The 20,109-nt window shown below is 36.6% G+C and overlaps 1 protein-coding gene and 1 pseudogene across 5 annotated transcripts in view; one reads left to right on the top strand and one right to left on the bottom strand.

Annotated features, from left to right (window-relative positions):
• The window catches only part of ANKS1B (ankyrin repeat and sterile alpha motif domain containing 1B), a 1,049,816-nt gene that overhangs the window by 269,150 nt on the left and 760,557 nt on the right, over positions 1 to 20,109 (top strand). The gene's annotated exons all lie outside the window — the stretch shown is intronic.
• Positions 18,654 to 19,222, bottom strand: LOC145544579 (large ribosomal subunit protein mL40 pseudogene; annotated as a pseudogene).

Genomic DNA, 20,109 nt, shown 5'->3' with positions numbered 1-20,109 from the left:
CTTCTGTATACTCCTACCTAATTATATTAAGCATGCATCTGTGTTCATATGTATTAATAAAGACAAACTACCTAAGCAGAACACCAAATTGTCAAGAAAGTTTGATTACCTATAGGGGTAGATTCAGGCTTCCCAGGTGGCACTAGTTGTACAGAACCCACCTGCCAATGCAGGAGACATAAGACACGCGGATGCCATCCCTGGGTTGAGATCCCCTGGAGGAGGGCGTGGCAACCCACATCAGTATTCTTGCCTGCAGAATTCCCATGGATAGAGGAGCCTGGCGAAATACAGTTCATAAGATTGCAAAGAGTCGGACATTACTGAAGCGACTTAGCACACACATGTACATGCAGGGCTAGATCAGAGAAATCTCAGTACTATGGAAGGAAGTTATATTTTGTTCCTTTACTTGTAAGTTAGTGTTCTATTACATATATGTTCAGTTTTTGATTATTGAAAGTATTATATCCTGTTTCAGAATAGTAGAAAAGTAAAGAAAAAATTATTGACATATTGTTCAAAACAGAACCATTTTTATGAATTTTTGCATTTTTTGCTGTGCAGCTTTTATGAATATGTATATATACACATATATCTATACATATACACATGCATATATCAATTCAGTTCAGTCGCTCAGTTGTGTCCAACTTGGCAACCCCATAGACTGCAGCATCCAGGCTTCCCTGTCCATCACCAACTCCCAGAGCTTGCTCAAACTCATATCCATCGAGTTGGTGATGCCATCCAACCATCCCATCCTCTGTTTTCCCCTTTTCCTCCCACCTTCAATCTTTCCCAGCATCAGAGTCTTTTCAAATGAGTCAGTTGCTGGCATCAGGTGGCCAAAGTATTGGGGTTTCAGCTTCAGCATGAGTCCTTCCAATGAATATTCAGGACTGATTTCCTTTAGGATGGACTGGTTGGATCTCCTTGCAGTCCAAGAGACTCTCAAGAGTCTTCTCCAACATCACAGTTCAAAAGCATCAATTCTTTGGCGCTCAGATTTCTTTATAGTCTAAATCTTACATCCATATGTGACTACTGGAAAAACCATAGCTTTGACTAGACGGACCTTTGCTGGCAAAGTAATGTCTCTGCTTTTTAACATGCAGTCTAGGTTGGTCGTAGCTTTTCTTCCAAGGAGCAAGCAAGAGTCTTTTAATTTCATGGCTTCAGTCACCATCTGCAGTGATTTTGCAGCCCCCCAAAATAAAGTCTCTACTGTTTCCATTGTTTCCCCATCTAATTACCATGAAGTGATGGGACTGGATGCCATGATCTTAGTTTTCTGAATGTTGAGTTTTAAGCCAACTTTTCCACTCTCCTCTTTCACTTTCTTCAAGAGGCTCTTTAGTTCTTCTTCACTTTCTGCCATAAGGGTGGTGTCATCTGCATATCTGAGGTTATTGATGTTTCTCCCGGCAATCTTGATTCCAGCTTGTGCTTCATCCAGCCCAGCATTTCTCATGATGTACTCTGCATATAAGTTAAATAAGCAGGGTGACAATATACAGCCTAGATGTACTCCTTTCTCAATCTGGAACTAGTCTGTTGTTCCATGTCCAGTTCTAACTGTTGCTTCTTGACCTTGACCTGCATACAGATTCTCAGGAGGCAGGTAAGGGTGTCTGGTATTCCCATCTCTTTAAGAATTTTCCACAGTTTATTGTGATCCACACAGTCAAAGGCTCTAGCGTAGTCAATAAAGCAGAAATAGATGTTTTCCTGGAACTCTTTTGCTCTTTCAATGATCCAGCAGATGTTGGCAATTTGATCTCTGGTTCCTCTGGCTTTTCTAAATACGGCTTGAACTTCTGGAAGTTCACGGTTGATGTACTGTTGAAGCCTGGCTTGGAGAATTTTGAGCATTACTTTGCTAGCATGTGAAATGAGTGCAATTGTGCAGTAGTTTGAGCATTCTTTGGCATTGCCTTTCCTTGGGGTTGGAATGAAAATGGACCTTTTCCAGTCCTGTGGCCACTGCTGAGTTTTCCAAATTTGCTGGCATATTGAGTGCAGTACTTTCACAGCATCATCTTTTAGATTTGAAATAGCTCAACTGGAATTCCATCACTTCTACTAGCTTTGTTCGTAGTGATGCTTCCTAAGGCCCACTTGACTTCACATTTCATGATGTCTGGCTCTATGTGAGTGATCACACTACTGTGATTATCTGGGTCATGAAGATCTTTTTTGTATAGTTCTTCTGTGTATTCTTGCCACCTCTTAATATCTTCTGCTTCTGTTAAGTCCATTCCATTTCTATTCTTCATTGTGCCCCATCTTTGCATGAAATGTTCCCGTGGGATCTCTAATTTTCTTGAAGAGATCTCTAGTCTTTCCCATTCTATTGTTTTCCTATGCATTCAAATGGGAATATCTTTTCTTTTCTATATATATATGCTTGTCATGTTTCATATATACTTTGGGGTTCTGTTTTCTTATTAAAGATATTCTATAGTTTTTAGAAACATTATTTTTAATAAGACAGTATGTCACTAAGACATGGAAACATTACTGAGTAAGTAATTTTCAGGATGGAGTGCAAGCATAGATAAGAATTTTCCCCATTCCCTGAAGATCCTTTAGACAGTTTCTTTGAGATTCATTTCATAGTAGACTGCAAAAGAAGCTGTAAACTAAAGCAACATTGTTTCCTAAGGAACAGTTAATCTAGAGAATCAAAAGAGTGTTTTTGTTTTCTGAATCAATGAAAGATATCACTATTGATTTGAGATGAGAAGATAAATAGACATGGAAAATGTGATTGAAAGTCAGAAACACAATTATTGTAGGTACATGGTATGTTTCTGTGTGAACATATTCAGCAGAGGAATACAATATAAGAAATCCCACAAATATGATACATGTATAAGAAAATTCAGTTTTCAAGAAAATTGTTGGAGCACCTGTGTTACTTGTGAATATAAAGAATATGGAAATCCTCTACTGAGAATGTCTTCCTTACTCAGAAATAGAAAATTAATTTTAGATTAGCCTCACTGATTAGGAAGTGACTAACTCTACAGAGGATGAGATTGTTGACTGGCACCATCAATACGATGGACATAAGTTTGAGCAAACTCCAGGAGCTCGTGAAGGAAAGGCAAGCCTGGCATGCTGGAGTCCATGGGTTACAAAGAACTAGACACATCTTAGTGACTGAACAACTCTACTTAGGAAAGGCAAGTGATATTGATAATGTTACATAGAGGTTTCTCAGTTTAAGGATGCCATACTCTATCACAGACACTGAGTTAAGCAGAGGACTTAGCTCAGTCCTCTGAGTTATCCTTAATGCATTGCCATTGGCTCCAGGTTACCACTAGATAGAGAGTGTTAACCCATTCCTTGAAAGTCCTCTCTGTGTTCCCTTCCTTTACAGCCTCCCTCATTGGGTGAGCTGATCCTAAGGCATCTCTTTTTCTTTTATGCTCCACTTCCCACAGCTCTTTAATCAAGACAGACCAGAGAAGTAGAAGGTAGACAGCTTTTGCATGCTTAAATACTTATGCAATACAAGGAATAATGCCTTGACTTTTCAGATGGGACAGAGTATATTTTAAATTTACTTGGAAATTAAATTCACGAGGTGTATCCACATTCTATAATGGTTTCAAACAAATGAAAGAAAAGAAATTTACTGTTGATTTTATCCTAAAAGTAAAGCTTTATCAGCACAATGAAATGAAGTGATGTAAGCAAATAATGGTGGCTCAGACAGTTAAGAATCTGAGCAGGAAACCTGGGTTTGAATCCTGGGTTGGGAAGATCCCCTGGAGAAGGGAATGGTTACCCACTCCAACATTCTTGCCTGGAGGGACAGAGGAGCCTGGTGGCCTACAGTTCATGGGCTCACAAAGAGTAGGACACAACTGAGTGACTAACACACTTTCACTTTCACTAAGCAAAAAACTTAGTATAGTGTTTGACATAGAGTAAGTGCTCAAACAATATAGATGCTGCAGCTGGACTTACAAGATTCAGATCCCATCTATGTTCATTTCTTACTGGCTGTGTGACCTTGGGGAAGTTATTGAAACTCTCTGTGCCTCAGTTTCAATAATTAAAAAATGATAACAGTACTACTCACTGGGTTGTTCTGATAATTAAATGAGTGACTATGTAGAAAGTGTACAGAACTGTATGTGGCACACATGAGTTTTAGGTGTGTGCTCTTATTTTGTGGTGGTGGTGGTTTAATAAATCATATATCACTTTTTGTGTCACAAAGCAAAATAAAATGAAAATAATGTTAAATAAAAAATATATCAGAAATCTTTTACCTTTGGTAAGATAGTGGTTATTCTTATTTGGAATAAGAATTTTCTCTATCAGTTCTGTATCTTCTGATTTTTTGAACCCATACATTTTATGACTTTATGTTATTTTAGGTTTAAGAAAAGAAACTGTTGGATTTCAGCTCATATCCCCTCAAATCCAGCTAAATTCCACTGGCATTTTTTTCAAACTGACAAATTTGTTATTATCATCTTGTTTAAATGAATATATGAAAACTAAATGTATAGTATATTCTTCATGCTACTGAAATACAATTGGTTTAGATATTTAGAACCTTTAAATAAGAACTTGTGTGAAAAATTAAGTAACTTATGATAGGAGTAACAGTTAAGCTATGAATTTCTTGTACAAATGAATTTCTTGTAGAATTTCACAGATCGAAACTCTAATACCAGGGACATATATTAAGTGTGATGAGTGATTTCTCAAATCATAGACACCATCCTTCTGAATTCATTTTCTCATGTATTACCTCATTAAGGATTCTGCCTCTAATGCCTCCATTAAAACTCCATCATTGTTTTTTAAAATCTCAAGCTAGAAATTAAAAACAATTTTATAAGCGATTTTTGGTAACATAATCTATCTAAGATTTTATCTGAGATGGATATGTGTCAAACTAGACTCAGGGACTGCTGGCTCTGTCTCACCTATCCCAGAGGTCTGAGGTTATTTGCTTTCAGATTCAGCCATTTCTTTAAATCTAATTTTCATTTTATATTGGAGTATAGTTGATTTATAATATTGTGTTAATTTAGGTGTACAGCAAAGTGATTCAGTTATACATATACACATACCTATTCTTTCTGGATTCTTTTCTTATTAAAAATTTTACTTGAAATATAATTGACTTTACAACACTATGTTAGTTCCAACTGTACAATATAATGATTTGATATTTCTAAATATTACAAAACGGTCATCATGGTTAGTCTAGTTACCATCTGTCAGCATATAAAGTTATTAAAGTATTATTGACTAATTCCCCATGCTGTACATTTTTTTTTAATTTTAAATTTATTTATTTTTTTAATTAAAGAATAATTGTTTTGCAGAATTTTGTTGGCTTCTGCCAAATATCAACATGAATCAGACATAGGTATACATATGTCCCCTCCCTCTTGAACCTCATGACTCATTTTTTTTGTGACCAAAAGTTTTACCTCTAAATTTCCTTCACCTATCTCACTCATCCTTCCACCCCTCCCCCACCTCTTTGGAAGTCACCTGTTTTCTTCTCTGTGTCTATGAATGTACAACATTTTAAATTTTATATACAAGGAGACATAGAAATTTAGGTGGCGTGGTAGATAAGCTCTGGGTATGCTCAAAGAATGTGTTAGTGTGCACTTTTAAATATTTTAGCTTTGCTGGGGAAACTTTGAATTGTAAAGTGACAGTTATGTTAAATATGTTATGTATAATGCATAGAGAATGTAGAATTTGGAGACCTGGGTTTGGGTCAGCTCTGTAGCTGTCTAGAGTGTCTCACCTGGATAGCTATTTAACTGCTGTGACTTAAAAAATAAAAGGTCTATAAAATAAAGGTATTATACTAGGTCAGCATTTCCTAAATAGTGTTGTGATTACTAGCTCTGATTTCTAATCTGTTATTAGACATTACTGATATAAAGTTTCCATGGTCAAATATTTTTATGAAATTGAAGAGGTTTCTTTGAGTTGTTGTATATGATAAACTTTTCCCAAAGGGAGAAGACAGCAAGCAGACTTTCTTAACTTATGTGACTACAGAACACTTCTTGGTAGTGACACTCTTTGGAATACCCTTAAGAATCCCATGGACAGAGGAGCCTGGCTGGCTACAGTCCATGGGGTCCAAAGAGTCAGACATGACTGAGCAACTAACACTTTCACTTTCACTTTGGGAATTCCTGAGCTAGATTATCTTATAGATATCTTCTAATTTTGGTTTTGTTTCATTTGCTAATATACTTTTAGTTAAGTGTGGAATATAAGACATAATTATTAATATTCTTGAATTCCTTGAGAAAAATTCTGTAATCAAAATTTCCGTTTTCTGTTTTCATTCATTGTCACAAGTCTCCACCCAGCTAGCATCTCTAATATAAAAAAGTTGGATATTACTAATTAACTTTTCAAATTAGGATTGTATTATTTTTGGTGTAAGGTAAATTATATTTGTAAAATACCACAAAAGGCAATTTCTTAACTTTTCATGCTTTTACTAAATGCATTAATGTAATGAGATACTGTAAAAATTAAGCTAAAGATACAGTGTTACTGTGGAAAATAATTTTTTTCTCAGGAAGTGTTAAAATCTGAGAGATGGGGTACAGTTATTAAAGGAAATATAGCAAGGGAATCTCGTTTGTGAAAATAGAACTATTGATAAGAAAGAGGTAGAAGTTTGAGTTGGAAAAATTTACAGAATTAAAAGTTTGGTAAAAAAATTAAAAATCATCTTCATAGGCTAAAATAAAAGACTGAAATATATTCTAGAATCTGCTTTTAGATGACCTTTATCATCCTCATCTATTGAGTCCTACTGGTCACTGGTATGACAATAAGATATTTTTGCTGACTCCATCCAAAGGGGCTTTTAAACTGGTTACGGGCATAGAACAGATACATAAAAGAAATGCAGGACAGCATTTGTCGAGTTCCAAATTTTACAATTATGTCAGAAATACTGAAAAGGCATTATGACTGATAGTTGTTATGTGAAAGTCGCTCAGTCCTGTCTGACTCTCCAGGCCAGAGCCTGGAGTGGGTAGCCGTTCCCTTCTCCAGGGAATCTTCCCAACCCAGGGATTGAACCCAGGTCTCCCACATTGCAGGCAGATTCTTCACCAGCTGAGCCACAAGGGAAGCCCATATAAATTAAGGAAAATTCAAGTTGAAGACTGACATTTGAAAGTGAAATCATTCGGTGTGGTTCTGGGGCAGCTCCGAAGAGCTCCAGGACCACAGTCCTTTATGTCTCAATGCAGAAAGGAATTCAGTGAGAGGCAAAGTAATAGATAAAGAAGTGATTTATTAGAGTAGGATCCTTGTAAGGTTCATAAGCAGGCTGGCTAGGGTTGCCCTGCCGCGAGTACTCAATGGGTTACATTTTTATTATAATCAAAGGAAGACAGAGGAGGGTGTGAAGATCTCTTTCTTGAGGGCATGTCACCTTTCCACCATCAGTTCCTCCACAGGTAGGGCAGGGAAGTTTTCTTGTCCCTATAAGATCAGGCCAGTACTGTCATAGCATTTTGGAAAAATATTTTCAGGTCCAATACAATCAGGGTCTTTCATTTTGAAAAGTCACCTTTCCATAAATGACTGTTTTTTGTATGTACAGAGCATGTCCTGGATGCCATTAACTTGATGACATCACTGGGCAGATTGTAGGCCTTATTCTCTATGGTTGTTTTATTTTCTGGAAGCATTGTGCAAAGAATATATCTTTGGAGCCGAATTTTGGGGGTCATTAACTCACTGAGCTCACTGGGCAGGATTAGGTCTCATGCCACCATTGTTTTATTGTTTTGGGTCATGTCTCATGCTTCTGTTACATGGTTTTGTTGCTAAGCAAGTTAGCTAGATTTTATTGTTAAGCAAGCTGATTTTCCTTTGATGCTAAGTGTCTCATTTTGCTTAATGAGTCAAGCAAGCCAACATTGTTTCAGAATTTTCCCATTACTTTCTTGAGTGATTATTAGTCTTTCTGTGGTCTCCCAAAGCCCCCTAAAGTTCCCTCTCTATCTACAATTCCTTAATCGGGTTTCTAAGCTAGTTATTTGACTATCTCACTTTATCCCTATCAAAAGCAGAGAGAAGGGAAGACATTGCAGGGTAAAAGGAGTGATGCGAGGAAGTAGACAGGAATTCTTGTGTCTTAAAGGAAGCAATTCACAAATCATTTACGTTGAGACACAAGACTTTGTACTTGAAAAAAAGAAGTGATATAAAGAGCTGGAAATGTAAGTAGGGAATTTGGTGGGCCTTAGAATTCCTTCTATTTTCTCAAGCTTTAGTTAATTAAAGAAACCTGCTTAGAAGCAATTTTTGACCCAGTTAAGTTTTGAAATCCCTCCTGAGCTAATTGTGTAGCCTACCATGAGTGATTGATGTCTCCTGAGGCTAATGGCTGAGGCATTGTTTCTCAGAGCAGGAATCTCTGACCCAGAACAACACATCTATGAATAGTGATTTGACCACCACAGAAGACCCTGTTTGTTAAATCCTCAGGATCCACAATCTTCCTGTGGCTTCTTTGTTTTCAGTTTCTGCCTAATGTTCCCTTTTCAACAACATATATTGAGTGTACCCTGTGCTCTCATAAAGATGATAATGTCTTTCTTCCTTTCCCAGCTGCACTAAATACTAAAGTTATATGATTTGGTTTTGTAGGAGAAATGATGTAGGGCCTGGGCAGTCATGGAATGGAAAAGTTTTAAGGACCACTGGGCTGGGGTAAGTTTTCATCATCAGTTCTCTAGAGGATTCATACAAGTAATACTTTTTTCTTTCCAAAGCCTTTTAAGATTTGGCTGGTCTATTCACAGTTTCTTAGCACCGAGACCCTGATTACTTATGGCCAGATGTAAATAGAAAAGTAAACAGTCTGTTTTCTCTGAAGTAGAGTTTAATAAGATAATTTTCCAGAATGATGAAGGCAGTGTCTTAACAAAGCTAGCTAATTAGATACAATCTAGGTGGCTAAAACTCAACAATGACCAAGTTGAAGCATTCATGATAGCATAAAAATTATGGAGAAGTTGCCTTGAAACACATTGGTACCAGCAAAAAAAAGTAGTTTCTACTAACATCCATTTGTTGACCATTTGGTAGTTTCAACCATAATCATGGCCAATGATTTCCAATCTAAATTTGGGAATTTAGATGGCCAATCTAAATTCCCAAATTTAGATGTACAAATCTAAATGTCTAAATCTTTCTCTTGTTCTCTTTCTCCAGACTTACATATGCAGTTATCTACCAGAATCTTACTTTGGATGTCACACATGCACTTCTAAATCAGCAGGTCTAAAGTCAAGCTCATCCTGCCCATCTTTATCACTCTGAGTGTTCCATATCCTCACTTGCCCCCAGTATCCTACCCACTTGCTCAAACTGGAAATTTATGATTTATCCTAAATTCCCTCCTATCTCTTTCTCTACATCCAGTCAACAGTAAACATATTCATATCTTATCCATCCCTTCCTTTTCTCCCCAAATAATTAAGAATCTTAAAATCTCCTGCCTTCTGCTAACTTCTTTTCAAAATATTAACCGTGAAAAGATCTTTCTGTAACATGCAAATATCACAGTGTCATGCTGCAAATCAGAACACTTCAATTGTACCCATCACCTATAAGATAAACTTCCCTGTAGCCAATTCAATCATTATCTTCTAGTCCCTGCTCACCTGCCTAGCCTCTTCTATCTTCTGCAATGTTACCTCTCCCACCTGCCACACCTCTCACACCCTGCTAGCCTCCCATACCTCCTCCACCTCCACCAGCTGGGTGATTCTTTCTAAGTTTTGGTAGGCTGAAAACTGACCCCCAAAGACATCAGGTCCCAATTCTTCAAACCTGTAAATGTTACCTTATTTGGAAAAAAGCGTCTTTGGAGATGTAATTAAATTAAGAATATTAAGATAGGAAGGTTATCCTGAATTAACGGAATGGACTCTAAGGGCAGTATACCATGTAAGAGAGAGACAGAGAGAGATTTTACAGACACAGGGAAATTGCAAGATACTGATCTTGAAAAATGTAGTGATATGACCACAAGCCAAGGAATGTTGGCAATGATCAGAAGCTGGAACAGGAAAGGGACACATTTACCCCAGAGCATGGGCCTGCCCACACCTTAATTTTGCCCAGTGATAGGAATTTCAGATTTCTGAGCATCCAAAACTGTAAGAGAATACATTTCTGTTCCTTAAGCCACAAAGTGTGCAGTAGCTTGTTACAACAGCCATAGGAAACAAATACAACTGTTACTGAGTCCAGCCTTCTACTGCTTGAGGCCCGACTGGCCAATCAATCCAGAGATGAGTTGTTGGGGCAAAGAATAGCAACTTTACTTGGAAAGCCTGTAGACTGGGAAAATGGTGGACTAATGTCCCAAACAACCGTCTTACCTGAGTAGAGTTCAGGCTTCCTTTATGCTAAAAGGGGAGAGAGTATGGCTGGTTGTTGCAAACTTCTTGGTGCTAGGATCCTCTGCAGCTATCTGTCTAGGTCTGGTCACAATGTTCCTATAAAACTCCAACAAGACAGATGTGATTCTCTGCTCTGCAACATTTTCTCTCTAAATGAATGGAAAAGTGTTATACCTTTAAAGGTCAGAGTCTTGAGAATGGGTTCTATATATTTCAGGCTCTAGACAGCATTCTTTTACAAAACCAGCATGACTAAGCACAGGCAACAGAACACAAGGGTTAGAGCTAAAGGAGTAGATCTAATATGGGTTCAGGTTTGTTCTTCCCTGTTATACAACTTCTATTCCTGTTATTGCATGAATGTTTACTGCTCCAATATGTTATTTACTGTCAACCTGGGATGCCTCTTCTCTGTCTCTTTGTCTGAAAATTTCCTATTTATTTTTAGAGCTTAGTCTGTGAAGCCTTTTTCAACTCTCTGGAAAGCCAGTACTCTGTCTCACTGTGCCTACTGTTTGTTTGTTTTGTTCTTGCTTTTTAATATCCCTACATTTATTATGGCAATATAAGACCTAGTATAGCTACCTCAGTGGTTAGGGATACAGGTCACTTGATTCAGTTAGAGATGGTTTGAGTAACTTTGTGCAAGTTACAACTCTAAGCCTGTTTCCATATCTGTGGTGTGTGTGTGTGGAGGTGTGTGGGTGTGTGTGCTCAGTTGTGTCTGACTCTGCGACCCCATGGACTGTAGCCCACCAGGCTTCTCTGTCCTCAGAATTTTTCAGGCAAGAATACTGCAGTGGGTTTCCATTTCATACTCCAGGGAATCTTCCTGACCCAGGGATTGAATTCGCGTTCCTTGCATCTTCTGCATTGGCAGGTGGATATTTTACCGCTGCCCCACTAATGGAAATAGTAATGGTACTAACCTTGTAGGTTTACTATGAGGATTGAATGAGATAATCCTATGTCAATATGGTATCTGTCAAATATTATGGCTCAAAAATGTTAGCTCCAACTAGAGAACTGTATTTTGTTTTCATAACTGTCTCTTAATGGAATATAAACTCTTTGAAGGAAGGGAAAGTTATTTTTATTCCAAGTGCCTGGCTAAGAGTTTAATTAATACTTAATGGGTAAATAAATAAAATGTGTCTTTTACCATAGGTCTTGCTATTAAATCATTATTCTCCTACCTGGAACTCTCAAAATGCCTAATCTGGTTTTCCTTAATTCTCCAAAAATGTGCCATTATAATTTTATACATAGAATCTCACAGCCTACTCACTCTCATCTCTATAATGGAGTTCTTATGGATTCAAGACTCAGATGGTAATTCCCTACCTCTTGGTAGGGCCTTTAAGAATATTTTCCAACTTTGTACATAATTTCAGAAATCCACATTTCCTTGCCCCTATTTCACTTTATACTGAGTTCAGAGGTAGGTCATCTGAGAAACTTAAAAAGTAATTTAATGTTTAGTTAAAGAAAACTTATTCATGTGTGCAGCTCATTTGTATGGCTTTGCAATCAGAAGCCAAGAAGTATAGAACTGTTCAATTTATTTAACAGAAGCATTCAGGATTGCTGATTGCTAGAGATTCTATCATTTGCCTCAGTCTCCATTTTATAGGATAAATTTGACATTTTTAAAAGTCTATCAAAAATGATTGGTATCACTCATCAGAAAAATCTATTATTGTCGAAATCATCTTTGTGGAAATTCTCTTAAAATAATAATGGCCATTTTTCCCTGAGGAAGCTTAAATGTAGAGTTACTTTGTACTCCATACTATTGCAAATGCCTTTCAAAGAGAATGAAGTAGTTGAGAGGATGTCTTACATGATTGCTTTAAAGATCAGAGGTATATAGAAGAAATACTTGACAGGCTGATGGCTTGGATATAATCTTTGGCTTCGTTTAGTTGAATCTCCGAAAACTCTGTTCATGAGGGAGTGTATTCAAACTTCCTAAAACTATTTAGTAAAAGATATGATGTAATGGTGTGAGTTCATGTAATTTACTATTGGAGGAATTATATTTTTATCTCCCTCTCTTTCTCTTTTTCCCTAACAACAAATGCTTTGCAGTGATTATGTGCTATTCACATAATCTACTACCTAGCTGCCATCTTACATATACCTACTTACCTAACAGACTGCCTGGCACATTGTTAGTCATTAGGAAAATGCAATAAAAAAAAAGACAGATAATAATAACTATTGCAAGGATGTGAAGAAACAAGCCTGCATGCACTGTTGGTAGGAATTTAAAACTGCACGCTTACTTTGGTGAAATTGTGTGGTGGTTTCTTAAACAGTTTAACATGACTTTATCATATGACACAGCCGTTCAGCTCCCAGGGATCTACCCAAGAGGAATGATTCTATTCTCAGCTCATCATTGCCCTCTCTTGAGCTCCTTCCTCATCCCCTGTTCTAATCCCAACAACATAGTTATTTCCTTCTCTTTTTTTGTCCTGTCCTGGGTCAAAGTCATCTAGCCAAATTAAAGATCTACTTTAATCTTTAAATTTCCTAAAAGCATGAGGAGCTGCACACACAAATAAGTTTTCTTGTGAAATTAGATGGGTAAAGTACAAAAGCATGAAGAGGTAGAGGTATACAGTAATAACTGGTTTGGTAATAAGTCTCTATGAGAAAATTTGTAATTTTGAGAAAAAATTTTTGTGCTAGACTTAGGTTCATTTTTTGGTTTCACAATTGTGGAATCACAGAATTTTACTGATAAATCATACATAAGAGATTGAAATGGCATGAAATAAGTATTAAAGCTACTGTTCTGGGATGAATAGTGTCTCCTGCTCCAGAAATTTGTGTTTACTGAACCTCCACAATGTGACTTATTTTGAAATATGGTCTTTGCGGATAATAATTAGTGAATATGAGTTCATATTAGAATAGGATAGACCTTAAATCCAATATGACTTGTGTCTTTATAACACGAGGAAAGATACACACATGGAAAGGGGCCATTTGATGATGGAGGCAGAGATTGGGGTAATGCAGATGTAAACCAAGACAGCAAGGATTGTTGGTATTGTGAGAATTAAAATGCAAGGAAGATTTCTCTAAAGCTTTTAGAGGAAGCATCATCCTACTGACACATTGACTTCAAATTTCTAATCTCTAGAACCCCGAGAAAATAAATTTCTGTTGTTTTTTCAATTTTCTGTTGTTTCTACTAAGTTGTGGTACTTTGTTATGGTAGTGCTAGGCAGCCAATACACCTACATGTATTGAAAGTACCAACATACATGTTTATTCATATCCAGGAGTTTATTAAATGATTTGTTTGGCAAGGAAGTTTCTGGCGTAAAGTTTATTTCATAGCTAAACTTGGAGCCCAGAAACTCATATTTCAGAGATGCCTTGCATCTATTTAAACTGATGTCAAACATTTCCCAAAGAGTCAAACTGTGTTGATTATAGACACTTACAAAAAGTAATTTAGAAGGGTAGTGAGAAAGTTCTTCATAATTGAGTGGTATTATTGAAGGAGTCTATGATTTTCAACACAAAAAAAAAGATGTATGCCATGTGTTATGTGCAAAGCATATGTGTTCTATGCTGTAATACTATGCTGTAATATGGATGAGTCCCAAAAACATTATGCTAAGTAAAATAAGTCATGGATGGTCATATAGTGTTAGGGACATTTTTAATCCAAGTAGATTTACTTGAAATCTTCCTTTAATGTGAGTTAATGTGTGGGATCATAAAGTTAAAGGAATGATCTTGGAATGCTTAGCTAGGCTGTGGCAGTGCTAATTTGTTAAATTGAGCAACCATAGTTTTTTGTTTTCTAAAATCACTTGATACACGATACTATTGATAGAATTTCTCACTTTCTGAAAAATACATTTTGCATATTTCAGTATTTGAAATGAAGTATTCATCTCATTAATTTTTACTTTTTGCTAGGAAAAGAATATAAAATACACCAGCACATAATCCTTACCACATCATTTACTCACGACCCTAGATCAGATGTTCATCAGAGTTTGTCAATGTAGTCGTACCTGTTGCATTAGGAAACAAACTTGTTAAAGTCTTTCTAACTGTATGCCCTGTGTTGTACTGGCAGCTCTAACACAACAGTTTGGGAACTCTTAACTTAAAATATTTCCAACAAAGCCAAATATTGCCAAGAATCAAGTTTCAGTTTATAAAGTCCTTCCATTTGGATTTCATGGAGTCATTATCTCATTTTATTGTCATATGAGTTATATATTAATGTATCTATTTCACAGTTGAGTAAATTTGAGGCTAATTGTGTTATGTGACTTGCCCAAGTGGTGGAGCTATTATTTGAGCCCAAGTCTGCACCAAAATCTGTATGCTCTTTCAGGAATAACATATTGCTTTATTTTATTTGGATTGAGTTTTAAAGCTTGTTTTTAAAGTTGCTAGACTTTATGTAAAATACAGAATATAATATTGACTCTTCTATTTATTAACTGCATAAAGTTAATCCGGTACTCTTAGCTTCAACTTTACCTGTAGTAATCATGTAACTTCATGATTTGTTTTTTGCCACTCATAATAAGCACTTTACAGCTACTGATTCATTTAATGTTTATAACTGTATGAGGCAGATAAATGTCTCTATTTACACATGAGGAAAATGAGATTCAATGAGTTTAAATAAATTGTCACAGACTACTCAGTGACGGAACATGGATTTTAGCATCAAAGCCTGTGTGCTGCGCTGCCTCTCTGTGAAGCAGAAATGAATAACACTCATGCAGGCTGGTTGTTTACATAAATGGTGATGTATATATAGGCACTTTGTAAACCAGAAAGGACTAAAGAAAGATTAGTCATTAGGAATAAGAATGCTTTACTTTAACTGTGGGGAAATGTCAGGGTAGGCAGTTTCCTTATACTAATTCCTATGGAGTTTAAATGTTATTGTCACATCCTAATTCTACAGATAAATTTCTTGAAATATTCTTTGAAGCAAGATGTGCATTTTGCCTCATTTAACAAATGAAACTAACTGTAAATGTTGTCTCCTACTAGTTTAGCAATTTGTGTTTTTTAATTTCTTCTCGATCATTTGAATTGCTCTAACTGAGGATCATTTGTTGAAGTCAATTAGTGTTTTCTTTTATTAATATGCTAGTATTTGCATGAGAAGAATTCTTAAATATTTTAAGAGTAAATTATTTGCTATAGTGTGGTATTTATTGCAGAGAACATCTGTTCCTTTTTGATGCCTAACCATTCATTAATGAGATGATTTTAGGTATTCTTCATAAATTATCTTATTGGGCTTCTGAATTTCAAACATTTCTCAATAAGACACAAAATTCTGAATTGCACAATTCTGGCTGCTGTTATCTATATTTGGTCTCTGATAACCAAAGTTATTATATTCTTTGATAACTGTCATGCCACTTCACTTGATGAGGACTTTCTTAGTCTACCTCCTTTTTTTCCTCGTCATCTTCTTTTTTCCTTCTCTTGTGCCCATCCTCCTCCACATCTTGTTCTGTGGTTCAGCCTTTTGTAATATCAAAATAATTTGATGTTACAAAATCTCATATCTAATTTCTTGCCAAGAATAAAATGAAAAATAATCCTTTTCACTTTTTACCCCATTTTCAATTTCTCTTCAGACATTAGGTCACATACCTTCTTTGAGTTGTGGGATAAATAGCAAAACAAAATTCCCTCAGCACTCAGTAATGAATTAATAATCAGTCTTCTTCCATTTGGAATTTTGTCATGACAGGACCATCCCCTTTGAACTATAATACTTTAGAAATCATATTCACACGCTTCTAGTTGTCACGATATAGAGCATTTCCTTGATTTAGATCACTCACCAGGAAGTTCTAATCATAGAGTTTTGTTAAAATAAACAGAGCTGAAACCTCTCAGATAGGGAAAGCATTGCTCATAATAATAAAGCCACTATGTATTACTAAGAACAGAGGGAGAATCTTAAGGCATAATATCATGCTCTTCTTATTCAGAGAGGCTCTTTGTGAACCCATTTTTCAGTCCATTTGATGTTAGTTTAAATAACTGTACACATTATTTGCTCTATTTATGGAGTGTCATCATGTATATGAGGGTCTATATTCCAGTTGTGTGGGGGAAGCAAGACTCACTGGCTTTGACTAGGACTGTATTATGCCTCTTTCTCCTCAACAATTACCATCACGTTTGTGCCACCCTTCACATGTGGGCCTTAAATAGTGAGGCTGAAAATTATTCCTCACCCTTGAGAAAGGAGAGAAAAATACCAAAAGGGACCAAAGTAGCAATTCTAAATGTTTTGGGGCATGGCACTTCTACACCCTTAAGAGTGTTCCACACTGAGGGAAAAATAGTTACTCCTGAAACTACTTGTTGTTGAATTGATGAATAATTTTAAGCATTGTGCTGCAGGGTGAAAGGAAGGTTCACCAAGAACAGATTTCATATATAAGAATAGATTATTATTTTAACCAACACAAAATATATGAAAATAACATTTGTTATGTGTCTGAAAACTGTAGTCATGGTTACTTTGACCATAAGAATATATTTTCTCTCCTCTTTATCCTGGAAAGAAATTAAAACATCTGTTTCTGAGATTTTAGAACAATAAATAGCATTAATTTTCATTCCAATTCAAGTATAAGTATTTATATCAAATGAGATAATTTCTTCAGCAAAATGTTACTAAAAGGAATTTTAATAATTCTCTTTGATTTCTTTGGGACTAGTTCTGCAAAGTCATTGGAACAATAACTAGCCATCATATAATAAGATCAGAATTATAGGTTTTATGGATTCAATTACTGTTTATATCCAATATAAATTATTTAACCATCTTTTAAATATAATTGGGTATACAGGACAGTATTAGTGCTATGAAAGATACAAAATAAAAGAAAAAAAATTACAAGTGACCTGAAAGGTCTTGAAATCTAAGAGGAAATATATTTCTAGAGTAGAGCATTGAATTTACAATAATTTGTTCAGTTTCTATGTTAAATACAAAGACAAGTCAAAGTAAGAAAATAAACATTTAGAGTCCGGGTAATCTCCAAAAAGTCGGAGATTTTAAGTCTATTTTGTTCAGAATATTGTTTCTCTGATTACCACAAAAATACATGTTCATTGAAGAAAATTTGAAAAAGAAATTGCCTATAAACACCCTGAAATAAACATTGCTTCAGTGAATTCAGCTAACACTTTTTGTTTTCCCTGGAGCTATTTTCTTCTTGGAACATTCTTCCCAACCCTCTTCATCTGCCTGTTTCTTTCTTTTTTTTTTTTTAATAAACTTATTTATTTTAGTTGGGGGCTAATTACTTTACAATATTGTAGTGGTTTTTGCCATAAACTGACATGAATCAGCCCTGGGTTTACATGTGTTCCCCATCCTGAACCCCCCTCCCACCTCCCTCCCCATCCCATCCCTCTGGGTCATCCCATTGCCCCAGCCCTGAGCATTTGTCTCGTGCATCGAACCTGGAATGGTGTTCTGTTTCACATATGATAATATACATGTTTCAGTGCTATTCTCCCAGAACGTCCCACCCTCACCTTCTCCCTCAGAGTCCATAAGACATATCTTAACTCGAAGTAGTAACTTGGTGACTTTAAGCACTTGAGTTTACTGACTTAAATTTCAGCTGTGTTTCACTCACCGTTCAAGGGCTTAGGGATACCAGCTATTTTTCTGGTTCTCTATCTCATACTACTACAATTGGGATATTTGTGGAAGGCTATTTCAAGTCCTCTCTGCTCAAATCCCTCCCTGAACCATTTTTAACTCACTGCATGGGTGCTCAATTTTGGACATTGCCTTCCTCCTCCTCCTTTCCTCCCTCCCTCCCCCCACTTCCTTCCTTCTTTCCTTTCTTCCTTCCATAGCTTGTATTTGTTAACAGCAAGCTCCAATACTTTGGTCACCTGATGTGAAGAATTGACTCATTGGAAAAGACCCTGATGCTGGGAAGATTGAAGGCAGGAGGAAGGGGATGACAGAGGATGAGATGGTTGGATGGCATCACTGACTCGAAGGACATGAGTCTGAGCAAGCTCCAGGAGCTGGTGATGGACAGAGAGGCCTGGCATGGTGCTGTCCATGGGGTCGCAAAGAGTCAGACATGACTGAGTGACTGAGCTGACCTGATGATTTTGTAAAGTAGCCTTGATCCCTGGTCATTCTGATTCTCAAGAGCAGTGTGTTCTGAGGACAGCTTCCTGTAGCTCTCTCTTGAATTCCACTGGTGTGTACACCTTGATGATGTTGTGGTACTGGCCTTCTGGAGGCATGTGATCTGGCCTTTCCCTCTCAAAGGGGAACAGACTGGGGTCCCATTTGATGGCATCCACATGTAGTTTCCTGGGATGCAAGTTGCAGCTCCTGCAGTGCTTCCTGCTGGGCCTCAAGCATGGGCCCAATGACCTCCCTCTCCGTCTCTTGCTCTCCCTGCTTATACAGGGACCACTTCTTCAGAAGCTGAGCTCTCATCTTGTCTCTTCAAAGAGCAGTTCCCCCTGAGATTGCTATTTCACTTTATCCGAGAGCTCACAGGGATAATAAAATCATCAAAGGGAATTAGCTCCTGGCTAGGCTTCCTTCTTTTTCAAATGGTCTTTTACTGCTTGGTCTTTTAAAGATTTAACTACTTCTTTCACAGAGGTTCTGCTCTCATGGGAACAAGTTCTGAGACGATCAACAATGAAGCTTTCTGATAAGTGTCTCTAGTCTTTGTCTGCCAAATTCCCAAAGCATCCATGACCTTTAGGTTGCTTCAGGTATGCATTCATTAGCATTCAGGGCCCACATGCCCCACACAGAGATTCTGACATAGCATTTCTTTAGGGAGAGTCTATATGTTTCTCATTTGTACTAGGGAAAATGAATAAATTTCACTGACCGGAGATTTCCCTAATCTTATCTGATAGACAGTGATAAAATAGGCAGGGAAATGGAAGGCATCATAATTTAGGGGGGGATGAAAACATCCATTAGTTTAATATTTCCAAAATATTGTCTCTGTTACATTATTATTAGATGTAGCATTTAAGAAAGTTTACCATGGCACTAAACTCAAGGTGAGCTGAGCATGAAGAGAGCCTGGAAGCGGGTCATACACTACATGTTTACCTCCTGGCAGCCATTTAATTAGAGTATGATAGGCTTCCCCATAGGAAAGTTCTAGAAAATCTAATATAGCTTGTAATTTCTCTGGGGAAAAAGAAACCTCAAAATATAATTTTTACTGAGAGTTGGCTTCAAGTATTATCTTTATATATAAAAGATTAAAATTTTTTTCTCTTAATACAAATTTCTGGCAGCCCTCTATTAATCATCATAAACTTTCTCCCAGAGTTCAAAAATCTTTTTAGAAAGAAGGGAGAAAATTGATATTTTTCCTCTGTAGAATGTAACAAATTTTTGGTATAAATCATGTGGATTTATATCGAATAACTAGGCAGTTTATTAATTCTAGGAGTGTTTAGCTCAAAGCATATTATGTGCACTGTAATTTATCTCAAAGACTCAGTAGTAGCCTTCTGTTTTTTTCCTTTTTCCAGAGCTTAAACTTCAGATACTTGTTCTTTTATATTAACTTTGCATTGTTTCATTATATTTATCCTTCATATTTCAAGATTTTCTTCA

The sequence above is a fragment of the Giraffa tippelskirchi genome, chromosome 4 (genome assembly GCF_054371585.1).
Source record: "Giraffa tippelskirchi isolate mGirTip1 chromosome 4, T2T-mGirTip1v1.2.pri, whole genome shotgun sequence".
NCBI lineage: Eukaryota > Metazoa > Chordata > Mammalia > Artiodactyla > Giraffidae > Giraffa > Giraffa tippelskirchi.
The sequence above is the reverse complement of the archived record's forward strand: the minus strand, read 5'-3'. Positions and strand labels throughout refer to the sequence as shown.